The sequence below is a fragment of the Sapajus apella genome, unplaced genomic scaffold (assembly GCF_009761245.1).
Source record: "Sapajus apella isolate SASKATOON/1434 unplaced genomic scaffold, GSC_monkey_1.0 scaffold15, whole genome shotgun sequence".
Classification (NCBI taxonomy): Eukaryota; Metazoa; Chordata; class Mammalia; order Primates; family Cebidae; genus Sapajus; species Sapajus apella.
Genome location: NW_022436955.1, coordinates 9,674,028 through 9,690,103, shown reverse-complemented (window position 1 = coordinate 9,690,103; position 16,076 = coordinate 9,674,028).

The window sequence follows — 16,076 nt, the reverse complement described above, 5'->3', positions numbered from 1 at the left end:
TGTATTGTGAAAATTGACTATTTGGAAGGAAAATCAGTCTAGATAGATACTCACCTTTCAAAAAAATCCCCCAAATATTAAAAAATTTAACCCTCCCCCATTCAATATACTCTATACAATTAAAGGGCAAACAGCAAACTAGGTAAATGTCACACACATTTGGCAGACAGAGAGTTAAAATCTTTACTATACAAAAGGGCCTTGCATACCAGGAGGAAATCTAGTAAAATATGTCAACAGGTCAAGTCAAAGGAACTGTCTTTACAAAGATGGTAATAACACAAGAACAAAACGTTACCCAGAATCCCTGAAATGCATAACAATTAAAGAGTAGTTGAATAAATTATCAAAAATTTGTGTGATATAATGTTGGGTAACTACTATAATTTTGCTTTGGAAAATACTGTCACAGGATCAAATAGGAAATTTTGGCCAGATGCAGTGGTTCACGCCTGTAATCCCAGCATTTTGGGAGGCAGGGTGGATCACCTGAAGTCAGGAGTGTGAGACCAGCTTTGCCAACATGGTAAAACCCCATCTCTACTAAAAATACAAAAATTAGCAAGATGTGGTGGTGGGTGCCTGTAATCTCAGCTACTTGGGAATTGCTTGAACCCGGGAGGCAGAGGTTGCAGTGAGCCAAGATCATGCCACCACACTCCAGCCTGGGCAACAAGAGCAAAACTCCATCTCAAAAATAAAAAGAAATTTCATTTTTGAACAATTTAAAATGAAATATGCTGTGTAACGACCCACACAAGCACCTGCATGGGTCCTGTATGTACAAGAATAAAAGTGACTCCTTGAACCAGTTAGCCAAATTTTCTCTCTGCGTGATACAATTATACAGGATTCTTAGTTGCTTCTGTATTTCGTTTTATGTTTCTGTTTTCCATATTCCCACAAGTTTTTACAAGCAAGTTATAAGAGCTATTTTAATAAACCAATAGCTGTTAAATTGGTGGTGTTTATTAGTAGAATATTATAATGTTGCTAAAAATACAGTATCTATTAACACATTTTAGTTAAAACATGAAGAGGATTTTACTTTCAAAATTTGACAAAAGGATTAGAAAAATAACCTGGGAAAAAATAAGTGTGTAAAATTAGGACAATTCTGTAAAAATTAATAACAAAGGAAGAGTGATGCTTGGAGATGTTAAACTCTATCATGAAGGTACAATTATCAAAACATTTGGTTTCAGGAAACAAATGAACAGAATGGAGCCCAAAAATATACTAAATACCCAAAGGAAATTCAGTACAGTTAGTTGAACCTTGAACAACAGAGATTTGAGCTGCAGGAGTCAACTTATTTGTGAATTTTCTTCTGCCTCTGCCACCCCAAGAGAGCAAGATCAACCCTTCCTCCTCCTCAGCTACTTGACTGAACACAGTGAGGATGAAGTTCTTTAGGATGATCTACTTCCACTTAATGAATAATAGATATATTTTTTCTTACGATTTTCTTAAGAACACTTTCTTTTCTTTAGCTTATTTTGTCATAAGATACCATATATAATGTCTATGACATACAAAATATATGTTGATTGACTATGTTATTGGTAAGGCTTCCAGTCAACAGTAATAGTAGCTAAATTTTGGGGGGAATCAAAAAGTCATATGTGGATTTTTGACAGCCTGGGAGGTTTGCATTCCCAACCCCCAAGTTGTTTAACGGTCACCAGTACATGTTAAAAGAAGCACTTCAAATCTTGGAGAGGGAAAAACAGATTTGTTTTATTTTATTTATTTGTTTTGAGACAGAGTCTCCCTCTGTCACCCAGGCTGGAGTGCAGTGGCGTGATCTCAGCTCACTGCAACCTCTGCCTCCCAGATTTAAATTATTCTCCTGCCTCAGCCTCCTGAGTAGCTGAGATGACAGGCACCCGCCACCACACCCAGCTAATTTTTGTACTTTTAGTAGAGATGGGTTTCACCATGCTGGCTGGGCTGGTTTCAACCTGTTGACCTCATGATCCGCCTGCCTTGGCCTCCCAGAGTGTTTTGCTTGGATTACAGGAATGAGCCACTGCGCCTAGCCAGGGTGAATTATTTGATAAATGAGACAACTGACCAGCAGTTTTGAGTAAAGACAAGTTATGAGGCTAGGTCTCTTTTTTCTTTCACTAAACTAACTTCTAGATGGATCACAGGGTGGTGCCCTCCCTGGCTTAGAGTGCCTCAGTGGCTGTTCCTTACAGTTAGAATGGCGCCCACATGTCCTCTCTGTGTGGTGATCCTGCCTCTTATGACTGAGCAACTCTTCTTAGGCTGCCCCAGTCTCTCTGTGCCTGGGACTCACCAGGCTTCTGCCTTCAGCAACTCAGCACCTGCTGTTGCCCTGCTTGGCACACTCATCCCAGGCTGCCTCCTCCTCATCTTGCTTTTATGTCCCCTCCTGAGAGACACCCCTGGCCATCCCCATTCTGCTTTATTTTCACATAATGACATTCACATAATCCTGCTTTACTTCAAATTTATTTTATTTACATGTATTTTCACATTCATATAATTCTGCTTTATTTTCTCCATAGCTCTTGTCATCTTTGAAAATCATTTTTTTTTCTCCATTTACCTTTTTTGATGGGCTCGTCATGCGCACACTGGGGTTAGAGTTTTTGGAGGGCCATTGTCTTGTTCACACAGTAATCCCAGTGCCCACAAACAGTGCCTGGAACAGAGAGGGCACTGAATGAAAAGGAATCTCAATGGATGACCTTGAACCTGAAGATGAAACAAGAGATCAATACTTTTCTAAGCTTCCCAGAAAAATGCAAAGCTCTGAAGGAAGGGGATGGGAATTCTAACTAGATGTGAACTCATGCATTAAACAAAGAACTGGGAGGGGCCATCTGTTTCAGGCACTGGTCAATGTGCTGGGTTGCAATGGTGAACAAGACAAGACAGGGTCCTGTCCTCAGGGAGCTTATATTCTGGAGGGGGAATGGCAGAGGGAAGCAAACCATAAGTACCTGTACATTGTGGTAAGTGTGACCAAGAAGACGGACAAGGAACTGAAACAGTGGATAACCAAGGCAGGTCTCCTTTAGATGGGGGATCCCAGAAGCCTCTTTGAGAAGGTGACTCTTAAATCATGGCTTGAAGAATGGAAGTATTGTCCTCTGTCAGCTATCTGCCAACAGGAGGAAAAACATTCTAGATGGAAGTTAAACAAGGTACCAAAAACTGACATGAGCAGGTGCCCAGGCATGCGTGGTGTCCAGTGAGTGAAGGGGAGGCATGAGCTGGAGAGACAGGCAGCTTCTGGACCAGGAAAGGCCTTCAAAGTCATAGTAAAGTTGCAGAATTTATTCTAAGAATGATGGAAAACAGCAGGAAGGTTTTATGCAAGGGAGCAGCATGATCTGGCTTTTGTTTTTAAAAGATTACAGTTATGGTGAGAGTTAATATGAAAGATCTGTTAGAAGGTTATTTTTTGCCATGGTTTTTTTAATGTGTAAAATGTGATAAAGAAATTAACAATAAACCAGAGGGGACAAGAGCATATACCATTTAACCAAAGGCTGCTTTCCTGAATGTATAAGAGGGTTATACAAAGTGATATGGGAGGAAATGTAGAAAAAATCGGCAAAAGCTATAAACAAGCATTTAATAAGGGAGCTTCTACTCCATCTTCCTTTCCTCCTTCTATTCTCTCTCTCTCTCTCTCTCTCTCTCTCACACACACACACACATACACACACACCCGTTCCTCTAAACAAAACGAAACAACACTGCACATTGCCAATCAATATACAAAAAGAAGTTCACTGGCATTCATAACAAAGGAGAAACAAATCAAAATAATAATACAATTTCATTTTTTACTTCTCAGCTTGACAAATATTAAAAAGTTTTCTATTGTACAGGATTGACAAGAGTTTGGGAAAAAGAGACACTCCCATATACATTTAATGGGAGGTGTGTGTGTGTGTGTTGGGGGGACTGCTAGTGTAACGTCTCTGGATGGCAGCTTAGCTTCTCTTTCAAGACTTTAAATGCACATGGTGTTTGACCCGGCAACTTCCAGTCTAAGAGCATATGTCATGGTGATTCTCCATGCTCTTAAATGAATGTATGAGGTGCTCATGGCAGCTCTGTTGGAATGGAAAAAATCCCAACAAGGCCACAAATGACCATCAACAGGAGTGTGGTTAAAAACTTTCTGGTTTATCCATTAATGGAACACTCTTTCCTCATTAAAGAAGAATGAGGTGGATCTATACAACTGCTGTGTAACCCTGTCCGAGGTATACTGTTACACGAGGAAGATAAAAATGCAAAGTGTAGAACAATGGAAAGGACAGACATACACGTGCACATGCTATTTTATGCAGAAAGCGTTTTCTGGAAGGATCTATAAGACACTTATATTAGTAGAGGCTGCCTTTGGGGAAAGGGGTGGGGGTTTGGGAGGCTGGGAGTAAGACTGTGACTTTTCATTTTATAGTCTCTGTAGTGTTTGAATTTTAAAATATATTAAGCAGACAAAATATGTTAAAAAATGAGAAACAACTTAGTGATCATTATTCCAGGCACAACAAACAATAATAACTCGTAATAATGAATAATAAAGATTATTAATAACCCCTTTGCATTTGCAGGAGTATGTACCATGTACTAACCTAATGTCTTCAGACATTACCTCATTTAATTCTCAGCAGGGCAGTCGCAATTATCCCCCTGTTACTGATCAGATATCAAGAACCGTGTTGGGGAATCTCAGAGTCTACGTCAGGTTCTCTGATTCTCTTCCCAGGCCTTTTCTCTACTCTAATCTGATGATAGAGATGAAGGGACGAACTGTGAAGGCAACAGTCCTTCCCAGCACATACCAATAGAGGCAAAAGTTATGGGTTGCTCATCTATCTCTGCCAACCCTATCTTCTGCCGTGTGACCTTGGGCAAGTCGCTTCCACTCTGTGGATGATCTCAAATGCCTCTTCCAGCTCTAAATATCTTTGATTTATGCTGAATGTCTTGCTGAGGTAATTGAATTTTCAGGGTGGTATGTCATAACTCATTCCTAAAAGTTTGAAACAGAAGTTCATGGACAACATCTAAAGAATTGGGGTCTTGAGCAACTCTGTAAATCACCTGTTCCACAAAGCACATTAATCGTAACCTTGAGATGACTGTTCGGGGAAGATACGCGGATGGCAGCCCCGCCTTGCTCTGCTACCAGCTTAGGCTGTACATCCTCCTGCAGGAGGTCTCGCTTCCTCTCTTCCAAGGGCCACGGGGGCCTCCTCTGGTCCCGAACAACCACCATAACACTGCTCTTCCACCATTTCATTATACAGTTAACTTTTGAAAACAATGGGGCTGGGGAAGTTAGAGATGCCCACCCCCTGTGCAGCCAAAAATCTATGTGTAACTTTCGACTCCTCAAAAAGTTAACTACTAATAGCCTACTGTGGACCAGAGGCTTATCAATAACACAAACAGCTTATCAACCTGATTTTGTGTGTCATGTATATCATATACTGTATGCTTACGATGAAGTAAGCTGGAGAAAAGAAAATGTTCTTAAGAAAATCATAAGAAAGAGAAATTATGTTACTATCATTAAGAAGTAGATCAAATTGAATTTCTATTTCTAGATTCTTGAGGAATCGTCACACTGTCTTCCACAATGGTTGAATGAATTTACATTCCCACCAACAGTGTAAAAGCATTGAACAATGAGAACACATGGACACAGGGAGGGGAACATCACACACTGGGGCCTGTCAAGGGGTGGGGGCCTAGGGAAGGGATAGCAGTGGGTGGAGAGGGGATAGGGGAGGGATAGCACTAGGAGAAATACCTAACATAGGTGATGGGGGGATGGATGCAGCAAACCACCATGGCATATGTATATCTACAGGACAAACCTGCACATTCTGCACATGTACCCCAGAATTTAAAGTATAATTAAAAAAAAAGGAAGTAGATCATTCTAAAGGTTTTCATCCTTGTCGTCTTCTTGTTGAGTAGGTGGAGGAAGAGAAGAGGTTGGTCTTGCTCTCTCAGGGGTGGCAGAGGGGAAAGGGGTGGAGGAGGTAGAAGGGGAGGCAGGAGAAACTGGCACACTCTGTAACTTTTACTGAAGAAAATCTTCCTTATCAGTGGACCTATGCAATGCAAACCCATGTTGTTCAAGGGTCGACTGGTTGGTTGGTATTGATCCCTCTTCTCAGGGCAGAGTTCCTTACTGCATATCCTTTGAACCCAATGCAGAATCTGGAACACGGTATATATGTGGCACATGTCTGTGAAACAGGTAAAGGAATAGCTAGCCTTGGCTAAGTGGCTTGGCTTGCCCCACTGTTTAAGACTTTGTGTCTTCGAGTTTTAGATTTTGGAGTTGAAGACTTCCAGAATCTTAGAAGCAAAGCACTATGTCCCCAGGGAAATTCTAAGAATAAAGTCTTAGAAATCAAATGGAGGTAGTGTGTGTGTTAAATCTATGAGCGACAGACAGATGCCCTGGGTTTGAATTTGGTTTGAATCTCACTTCTTCCCGGTCAGTGCGGCAGATGCCATGAGGACTCTGCTCAGGACCCTCTGGCTGTTCAGGGTGCCCTCCCCACTGCCGGGATCCACATCTCTATGCTCAAGGGCTTCCCCACTCCAGGACTTTGCAAAGCTGCTGTGCCTTGTGAGGTGGAATTGGAAGGTCCCTGGAATTAACACCCTCCCTCTTCATCCTCCTAGGATCCCTCAACCAACCATTCTTGGAATTAATATTGTGGAATTTCATGAAATTGCCACTTCTACAGGTGAAAGGTGAGCATGGCAATTTCATGTGATTGAATCTCTTGTATCACTGCTGCTCTTTGTCCTGTATGTAGGTGGGCTTATTTGATGGTGGGTGGTCTGTCCACTCCCAGAGTTGTCCCATTGGATTGATCCAGTTGCCACCGTGTAGCCAGCTTACCAGCTACCCTCTATGGCCTGCGATTCCTTCTCTGTGTCACTTCCCTACTTCCTTGCTGATATTTCCTAGGATCCTCTCTCAAGTCAACTATATGCACATTGATTTTTGTCTTAGAATCTGCTTTTGGGGGAATCCCAAACTAAGCCACTCACTTTCCCATTTGGAGAATGACCTCATTGTTAAGATCAAATGAGGAAATGCACAGAACGCTGTGAGCACACAGCGAGTGCAAATCGGTATCAACTGTGACTGTTATCAAGTATAACTCCTTTTAGAGACATGATAACTGAAGCCCAGAGAGGGGAGGGGGCCTCTCAGTGCCACGTCGTGGGTTAGATTGGGCTTCTCATTTCTGGCCAAGCACAGGGAAGATGGTGCCAAAAGTAGGCAGAGCACTGGCTGGCTCCTTCCTCATTCTCCTGGAACAGCTGTGTGTTAGGTTGTGATGGAGTAACTAGCTGTGACTCCCTCTGTACACACATGCAGCAGTGCAGCCAACTGTTTACACATGCTTGTGCACAAATACTGACTGTCCAGTGGGGGTATTGGCACATGGGAGGGTGCGGCTTCTTTGAGCAGTGACCAGAGAGAGCACTGGGCAGGGAGTCAGGAAGAAGGATCCTGGTGCCATATTTGCTGCCAAGACTCTACCCAGCTGGGCTGCCATCATCCAAATGGCAGGATTCTTGGGTGGCAGCCTCATCAAAATGTCAGCTCAAAAGAGACAGAGGGATGAGACAGATGAACATTTTGGATCGACCTCTGATCCATCAGAAATTTGAATGCAAGGTTGAAATGGAAAGATGTTTTGTTGCTGGCCACTCTGGGGCTTTGGATCTAAGTGTGAGGCCCTTCTGAGGATCCATGCCCTCTCTGCTCTGCCACCCAGTTTTGGTACAGGTGAGCCAGGCTGGGGAGGGGACATGGTGACAGAGGCCACTTCCTATGCAACTTCTTTTAAGGAGTCTGGCTTGCTCTATTGGGCAGCATCCTGGGCAAATGCAGGGCAGTTCTGGCCCCATCTGTGCCATGAACTTGGTGGCAAATTCCCTACCCAAAGCCAATTTCTTCCTGTTCGGGTGAAAATTCTAATGTGCCCCTGAGACCATTCTGCAACCATCTTGCAGGAAGGATGCCTCGAGCTGATAGGAACCAAATTTAACCTGCCAGCCCCTCTCTTATCTCCTCCTTATTGCTGGGTGGCGGCCAGAGCCAGGATCCAAATTTGGCGGCGGCAGGCGTGACAAGCTTGAGTCTTGTCTGGGCCAGTGCTATTGTCGAAGCAGCAACATTTCTCAAGTTTGTTCTGGAAAACACTTTTACATGGGCTGTTATTAGGTATTCATCATTAAAAGTGTTCTGTAGTGATCAGGTTAACACGTTAGCTACAAAAGAAATGTTAACTTACTTTTAGGTTGATTAAATTAAAACCAATGTCAATCTATTAAACATTTATTGTTTTAAGCCCTGTGCTAGGTATGTGACTGCAGAAAGGACTGACTGATGTGCCCTGGAACAGAAGGGCTTAGCATCTAGTTGAGGAGACAGACTGATAAGCCCATTATTACCATAATATCATAAATATGCAAGGGCAAGAGCAAATGTGTATACAGGTTATGGGGCTAGTGTGGAGGAAGGAGTAACTTTGGGTGAGGGTTGGAGAAAAGTTCTCGTGAGTGTCAACTTTTTAAGGCTGGATATATTTTCCTGGTGGCAAGATGACTCACAGAACTTTCCTTGTGAGTATTTCAAGCACTATGTATAAAGCACAAAGGCTTAAAGCAGTGTGGGGTGTTTGGAAAACTACATGACATTTGGCAAGTTTAAATGGGTAGTTCCTGAGAGCAGGGGTGTATCACCTGATAAGGCTCTATAGCCTCGTCCTTCTCCTATACTATTATGAAAAATATAGATTGGAGCATGTGGCTCCATTGACCCTTTGGAATCACTGTAATCAAATGTAGACAGCTGCCCAGATTGTCTGAGTCACCAAGGAGGAGATGCTACAGAAATGTGGCAGCCAGGAGATAGCTAGGCTGATAGAGGTGACAGGCAGGAGAGATGCTGACAGTGATGGGAAACCTTCATTTTGGGGCTGTAATGCTGGCTGGCACAAAGTGTGCCCTCTGCAGCAGTGCCTTGCAAACTTAAATGAGCATGCTTTTCACGGGGTAGTGGGAGGTGGGGGCGGATCTTATTAAAACCTGAGGGTCTGCATTTCTAACAATCTCCCAGGTGTTGCTGATACTGCTGTTTTTGGGACCATGCTTTCATCACTGAAGCTCTAGAGCAGAGGCTGGCAAACCACAGTCCTTGACCTGCCACTTGTTTTTGTGAATAAAGTTTTATTGAAACACAGTCTATTTATTTGTATATTATCTAAGGCTGGTTTCACTACGATGGCTAAGTGGAAGAGCTGTGACAGGTACCATATGGCCTGTAAAGCCCAAAATATTTACCATCTGGCCCTTTACAGAAAAAGTTTACTGGCCTCTGCTCTCGATTCTTGAATGTGGCTGTAGTTTAGAATCAACAGGGAAGCTTTAAAAAATCCCAATGCCCAGGATGTATTCAGACCATTTAAATCCTAATATCTGGAGGTGGATTCCAGGCATCAGTATTTTTTTTAAATCCCAAGGTGATCCTAATATGCAGCCAACACTAAGATGTGCTATTGGAGAGGCTGCCATGGTTCTGATTCATATTATGCCTGCAATTCAGGGACAAGTCACTAAGAGGCAGTGGAACTAGTTAGTAAGCACACCAATGGCAAAACAGTGTTCTTAGGGATGGATATCTGGGTAAGTCTAAGGACTCTAGCCACCAAGGTGAGAATTTGCATTAAAACCATGTGATCACTCACAGGTGATCAGCTAATGTAAGCCACTTTATCCTGTTGAACTAAGGCAAGCCTGTCAATCTGTGGGCCTCAGAACTTTGCACAAAACGACCTGCTTTAGATCTTTTATAAATAATTATTTAATAGAATGGCTTTTTTACCTGGGCCTTGTCTTTTCTAATCTTGGCTGCTGTCATCTGAGTTTAGCCCCTGGGCTCTTTGCCAGGGCTTCCATTTTTTATGTGGTATACACTGGCTTAAATGAAACTAATCATAAGCATAACCAGTATCTGTGGGGCTCTCAACAGCTTATAAAGGACTTCACATCTATTGTATCATTTGGATCTTGCAAAGTCTTGTATGTTGAGTTTAGTTCCATTTTATAGGCAAGGAAACAGGTTCATAGAGTGGAAGCGCGGTTTCATAGAACTAGTGAGTGGTAGAGGTGGCACTCCTTCCCAGATCTTCTGCCTATGACACCAATGATGGCAATGGTTAACATCCTCACAATTGCAGAAATGGCCCCTTTTGGCCGACATTACAAAGCTGTCTCTTACTGCCCACCATTCCGCTCCTCACTGCAGCCTGGTCTCCCCTGCCTCATTTCCTGGTCTCTCTTCCAACTCCTTTCAAATGAATAAAAGATTTTGCAGCTTCTTTATAAATACTCTGCAGGTTTCAATCCAGCCTTTCTATAGATTCAAACAAAGTCCCTAAGGGGCTTAGTTCCCTCTTCTTTTTCCTTTCTGTTCAGTACGTTTGAACCATTTTAAACCTAACACATCAGAACTCTTTCTAAAGGCAGGTACCCCATAATTGACTCACAGATGTGAGTTTGAGCCTTGCTACTTGTGGTGCTATCACTTGAGACCGCTACAGGTTATGGGGAAGACAAATAACCTCCAACTGGAATTCAATTTCATTTCCTCTGCCCCACTGAAACTTTTTTACCTGTCAGCCTCACGCTCGTTAGGAGCAAAGAACCAGCCTCCTTGAATCTGACCTGGGTGGGCTGCAGTGTTTGGGAGGTGCTGAGAGATGGATGTTGGACCACTCCAGTCTGGCCCTTTGCCCTGGGACGTGGTCGTTGATTAGATTCCAGCAATACAATTGGTTTTCTGTCTTAAAGCCCTTACCTTTCACTTTAGGGAATGAAGTGTCTAAACCACAAAGGCGAAAGTGGGGAGAAGTCCAAATACTTGTAGCGGGATTTGTGTTTCATCCCCTACCTGCTGCTATCAGGGAATCAATTTCTGATGTGCTTCTTTGAACAAGGAAAATGCTAAACAAAGCAATCCATGATTAAACGTCCAATGGGAAACATCAGTTTTAGAATGGACAATAAATATAAGTGAAGAATATTCAATGTTTATCAACCTTGGCAGATTTACTGCACCCAAGTGGTCTGACCAGACAGAGAGGTTGAAGGTTCTGACAACTTATCCTGGATTATCTGGGACAGAGCTAATTTTATGTCATTGTAGTATTTTTAATAAAGGTGGTTCATTATGTGTACAATGAACCCTGACTCTATCTTTATATCTGTTTTAGTCTTCAGAGGTTAATGTTCCCTAAATCATAAAGAAACAAGCTCTTTGTTAGATGTGGGTGGGGGAAATATGAGTAATTACAGAGCTCTAATGGGATGTGCTGAACCTAAGATCAGTCACTGGTTGCATTAGTCAGGGGGCTAACAAATCATAGACACCAAATTTGAACTGCTTTAAGCCAAAAATAAGATTTATTGGAAAGCTATTAGGACAGCTTCTAGAATTAAAGGACAAGAGAAATCAGGCCACAAAAAGCCAGGAACCAGGGCAAGTCCATGGAGCCCAGGAGCAGGAAATAGATCTTCAGACACCCCAAGGACTGTCCCTCCACTTCTCATCTCTGTCTTTAGCCTCATTCTCTCCTTGTGTATTGCCTCTATAATTGCAAGGTCATCTGCAGCTTCCAAACTCACATCTCCAAAGCTTCACCAATGGGAGGAAAAGGGAATCATCTCTCCAGTATCAGTTACATGTCTCTGGAGAAATAACTCTGATTGGTTGGACTTGAGTCACATGTTCAAGCCTTGGCCCCATCACTGTGGCTAGAGAGAAGGCATTGGGCAGGGAGTTAACAGTTCTAGTTTTTCAGTGCAGGGCAGGGTTGCAGGGAGAGAAGCAGCTTCTTCTTCTTCTTCTTCTTCTTTTTTATTTTTTTATTTTTATTTTTTTATGAGACAGAGTCTCACTCTGTGGCCCAGGCTGGAGTGCAATGGCATGATCTCAGCTCACTGCAGCCTCTGCTTCCTGGGCTCAAGTGATTCTCCTGCTTCAGCCTCCCAAGTAGCTGGGACTACAGGCGTGCACCACCATACCTGGCTAATTTTTGTATTTTTAGTAGAGACAGGGTTTCACCACATTGGTGAAGGCTGGTCTGGTGCTCCTAACCTTGTGATCCACCCACCTGGGCTTTCAAAGTGCTGGGATTACAGGTATGAGCCACTGCACCTGGCTAAAGAGACTGTTTACAATAGTGAAGACTTGGAACCAACCCAAATGCCCATCAAAAACGGACTAGATAAAGAAAATGTGGTACATCTACACCATGGAATACTATGTAGCCATTAAAAAGGATGAGTTCATGTCCTTTGCAGGGACATGGATGAATCTGGAAACCATCATTCTCAGCAAACTGACACAAGAACAGAAAACCAAACACTGCATGTTCTCACTCATAAGTGGGTATTGAACAATGAGAACACATGGACACAGGGAGGGGAACATCACACACTGGGGTCTGTTGGGGGATGTGGGGCTAGGGGAGGAATAGCAGGAGGTGGGAAGACTGGGGAGGGATGACATTAGGAGAAATACCTAATGTAGGTGATGGGGGATGGATGCAGCAAACCACCATGGCATGTGTGTATCTATGTAACAATCTTGCAAGATCTGCACATGTACTCCAGAACTTGAAGTAAAATAAAAGAAAAAAAAGAATTATGGACACAGGATTGGTCTTGGGAGCAGTCTTTGAGAGGCAGCCATTCCAATTTGTGTCTGTACATTTATGACTTAGAAGAAAATACAGAAAACTATAGGGATCATTTATTAAAGACTTATGTATATGACATGCCTTTAAATAGATTGTCCTACTGATTTCAAGCCACTGAGATAGGCACAGTATTGATATCCTCATTTTACTTAGGAGAAACAAAGGTCCAGAGAGGTCAAATAATGTACCCAGAGTGACACCACTGATAAGAGGAAGAGCTGGAGTTGGAACACATGGTGGGTTTGACGCTCAAGCCACTAGCTATGCTGTTGTCCCTATAGCACACAGCACATTGCAATCTTTCCCAAACATAAGTTTTCTCATAGCCTTTGCTGGCTTAAACCATCAGTGGTCTCCTCACTTTGCTTAAAATGTTAAGTTCAAATTCCTTGTCCTGGCTGACAGATCCCTATCACCATCTCTCCCTGGCTAGTCCCTCCCTCTCAGCAAGAGTTCTCGTTCCCTACCACACTCTCAGTGCTTTCTCTGAACCATTGTTAATGGCCCTGTCACATTCTGTAGTGGATATTTACATAGCTGTCTTCTCTGCTGGGCACTATGGGTGGAAACATGGCCCTGTCCTTAACTGTGTTCCTGTCTGATTCTTTGTTTTCCTTGGGAAGACCAACAGTCCATGAACAGACAGTCATTGAATCCTCATGCTGTGTGCATCCTCTCACCTACCATATGCACAGCTCATCTTCCAGCACCTGCCTGTCTTAGTCCGTTTATGATGCTATAACAAAATACCTGAGACTGGGTCATTTATAAAGAACAGAAATTTATTTCTCACAGTTTTGGGGATTGGGAAGTTCAAGATCAAGGTGCTGGCAAATTTGGTGTCTGGTGAGGGCTGCTCTCTGTTTTCAAGATAGTGCCCTATTGGCTGGGCGTGGTGGCTCACGCCTGTAATCCCAGCACTTTAGGAGGCCGAGGTGGGCGGGTCACCTGAGGTCAGGAGTTCAAGACCAGCCTGGCCAACATGGTGAAACCCTCTTCTACTAAAAATACAAAAAATAGCCAGGTGTGGTGGCAGGTGCCTGTAGTCCCAGCTACTTAGGAGACTGAGGCAGGAGAATTGCTTGAATCCAGGAGAATTGCTTGAACACCTAACACCTGCATGTAGTAGGTGAGAGGACAGACACAGCATAGTGATTCAGTGACTGTCTGTTCATGGACTGTTGGTCTTCTCCAGGAAAACAAAGGACCAGACAGGGACGGGGAAATGTTGCCACCCTTACAGCCCAGCAGAGAAGACAGCTCTGGAAATACCCACTAAAGAATGTGACAGGGCCATTAACAATGGTCCAGACATGCCCAGGACTGAGACTGAAAAAAGAAAATAAAAAAATAAATAAAACCACAATGGTTCAGACAAAGCATTGGGAGTGTGACAGGGAATGGCAGTGAGCTGAGATTGTGCCACTGCAGTATACTGCAGCCTGGGCAATAGAGTGAGACTCCATCTCAAAAAAAAGAAAAAAAAAGAGTACCTTATTGTTGCACCCTTTGGAGAGGACGAACACTGTGTCCTCACATGGCAGAATGGATGGAAGGGGCAAATTTGGCCCCTCAAGCCCTTTTATAAGGCACTAATCCATCCATAAGGGCAGAGCCCTCATTGCCTAATGCCCTCCTAAAGTCCCCACCTGTTAATACTATTGCACTGGGGATTAAGTTTCCACATGGATTTTTGAGGGGACAAACATTCAAACAATAGCATTCTATCCCTGCCCTCCCCACCCACCAAATTCATGTCCTTCTCACGTACAAAATATATTCATACTATCCCAATATCCTCACAAGTCTTATTCCAGCATCAACTCAAAAATCTAAAGCCTCAAGTCTCATCTAAACATCATCTAAATTAGATATGGGTGAGATTCAAGGTATAATTTAGCCTGAGACAAATTTTCCTCCAGCTGTGAGTCTGTGAAATCAAACAAATTAAGTGCTTCCAAAATACAGTGGTGGGACAGGCGTAAAATGGACATTCCCATTCCAAAGGAAGGAAACAGAAAGCAGAAAGGGGTATCTGGTCCCAAGTATGCTCAAACCCAAATCTTGAAATTTGAAAATTATCTTCTTTGACTCCATGTACCACCTTCTAGACACTAGGGCAGTGGCTGGGTCCTCAAAACTCTGGGGTACCCCAACTTCCATGGCTTCACTGACTGTGGTCCCTTCACGCGTTGGAGTTGGGTACCTGCAGCTCCCCTAGGCTGGTTCTACATGCTGGTGGCTCTATGGTTCTGGGGTCTCAGGGATGGCTCCACCCTCATGGCTCTACTAGGCATTGCCCAAGTGGGGACTTTCGGCTGTTTTTCCTCTCCTGTGGCAGTTCTCTGTCTGGGCCCTAAGGCTCTCCAAGGCGTCCTTTCAAATCTAGGTGGAAGTAGCCATGCCTCCACAGCTCATGCACTCTGTGAGCCTGCAGATTAACCACCACCTGGATGCTGCCACGGTTCACCACTTGTGCTTTCCAGGGCGGTGGCCTGAAGCAGATCTGTGACCACTTGAGCCACAAATGGGGTGGCAGGGGAGCACTGTACCCAAATGCAGGGAGCAGCGACTTGAAGTGGCCCTGAGCAATGAGCCCTGAGGTCCCATGGTGCCCTGGGTCCCTCCTTTGGAACTCTTCTGCCCTCAAGGCCCTCCTTGATGGGGGTGGCAGCCAAAACAGCTTTGTGGTCATTCTTCCACTGTCCTGATGAGCAGCATCTGGCTTCCTTCTATCTACACTAATGTCCTTATCAAGGGGTCCCTTGGCCATACCCGTGGTGTTTTCTCCCAAACACACTTTTGAATTTTTAATAATCTGGCCAGGTTGAGAATTTTCCAAATCCTTAAGCTCTGCTTCCCTTTTAATTATAAATTCCATTTTTAATTCATTCTCTCTCCTCATATTTTGCTACAAGCCATCGAGAGAATGCATGCAGCACCCTCAATGCTTGGCTTAGATATTTCTCCTTCCAGATATCCTGGTTCATTGCTCTTAAACTGTGTTTCCTTAAGGCCCTGGGATGTGGCCACAATTCTACCAAGTGTTTTGCCACTTTGTGACAAGGATGGCCTTTCCTCCAGTTTCCAATGAGATATTCCTCATGTTCATCTAAGACCTTATCAGAATCTCCTTTGCTGTCTGTATTTTTACAAACATTCTGATCACAGCCACATAAGTCATCTCGAGGAAGATTTAGGCTCCGTCTACAGCTCTTCTCTTTTTCTGAGCCCTCATCAGAATTGCCTTTAATTGCTCTGTTCATGGCAGTG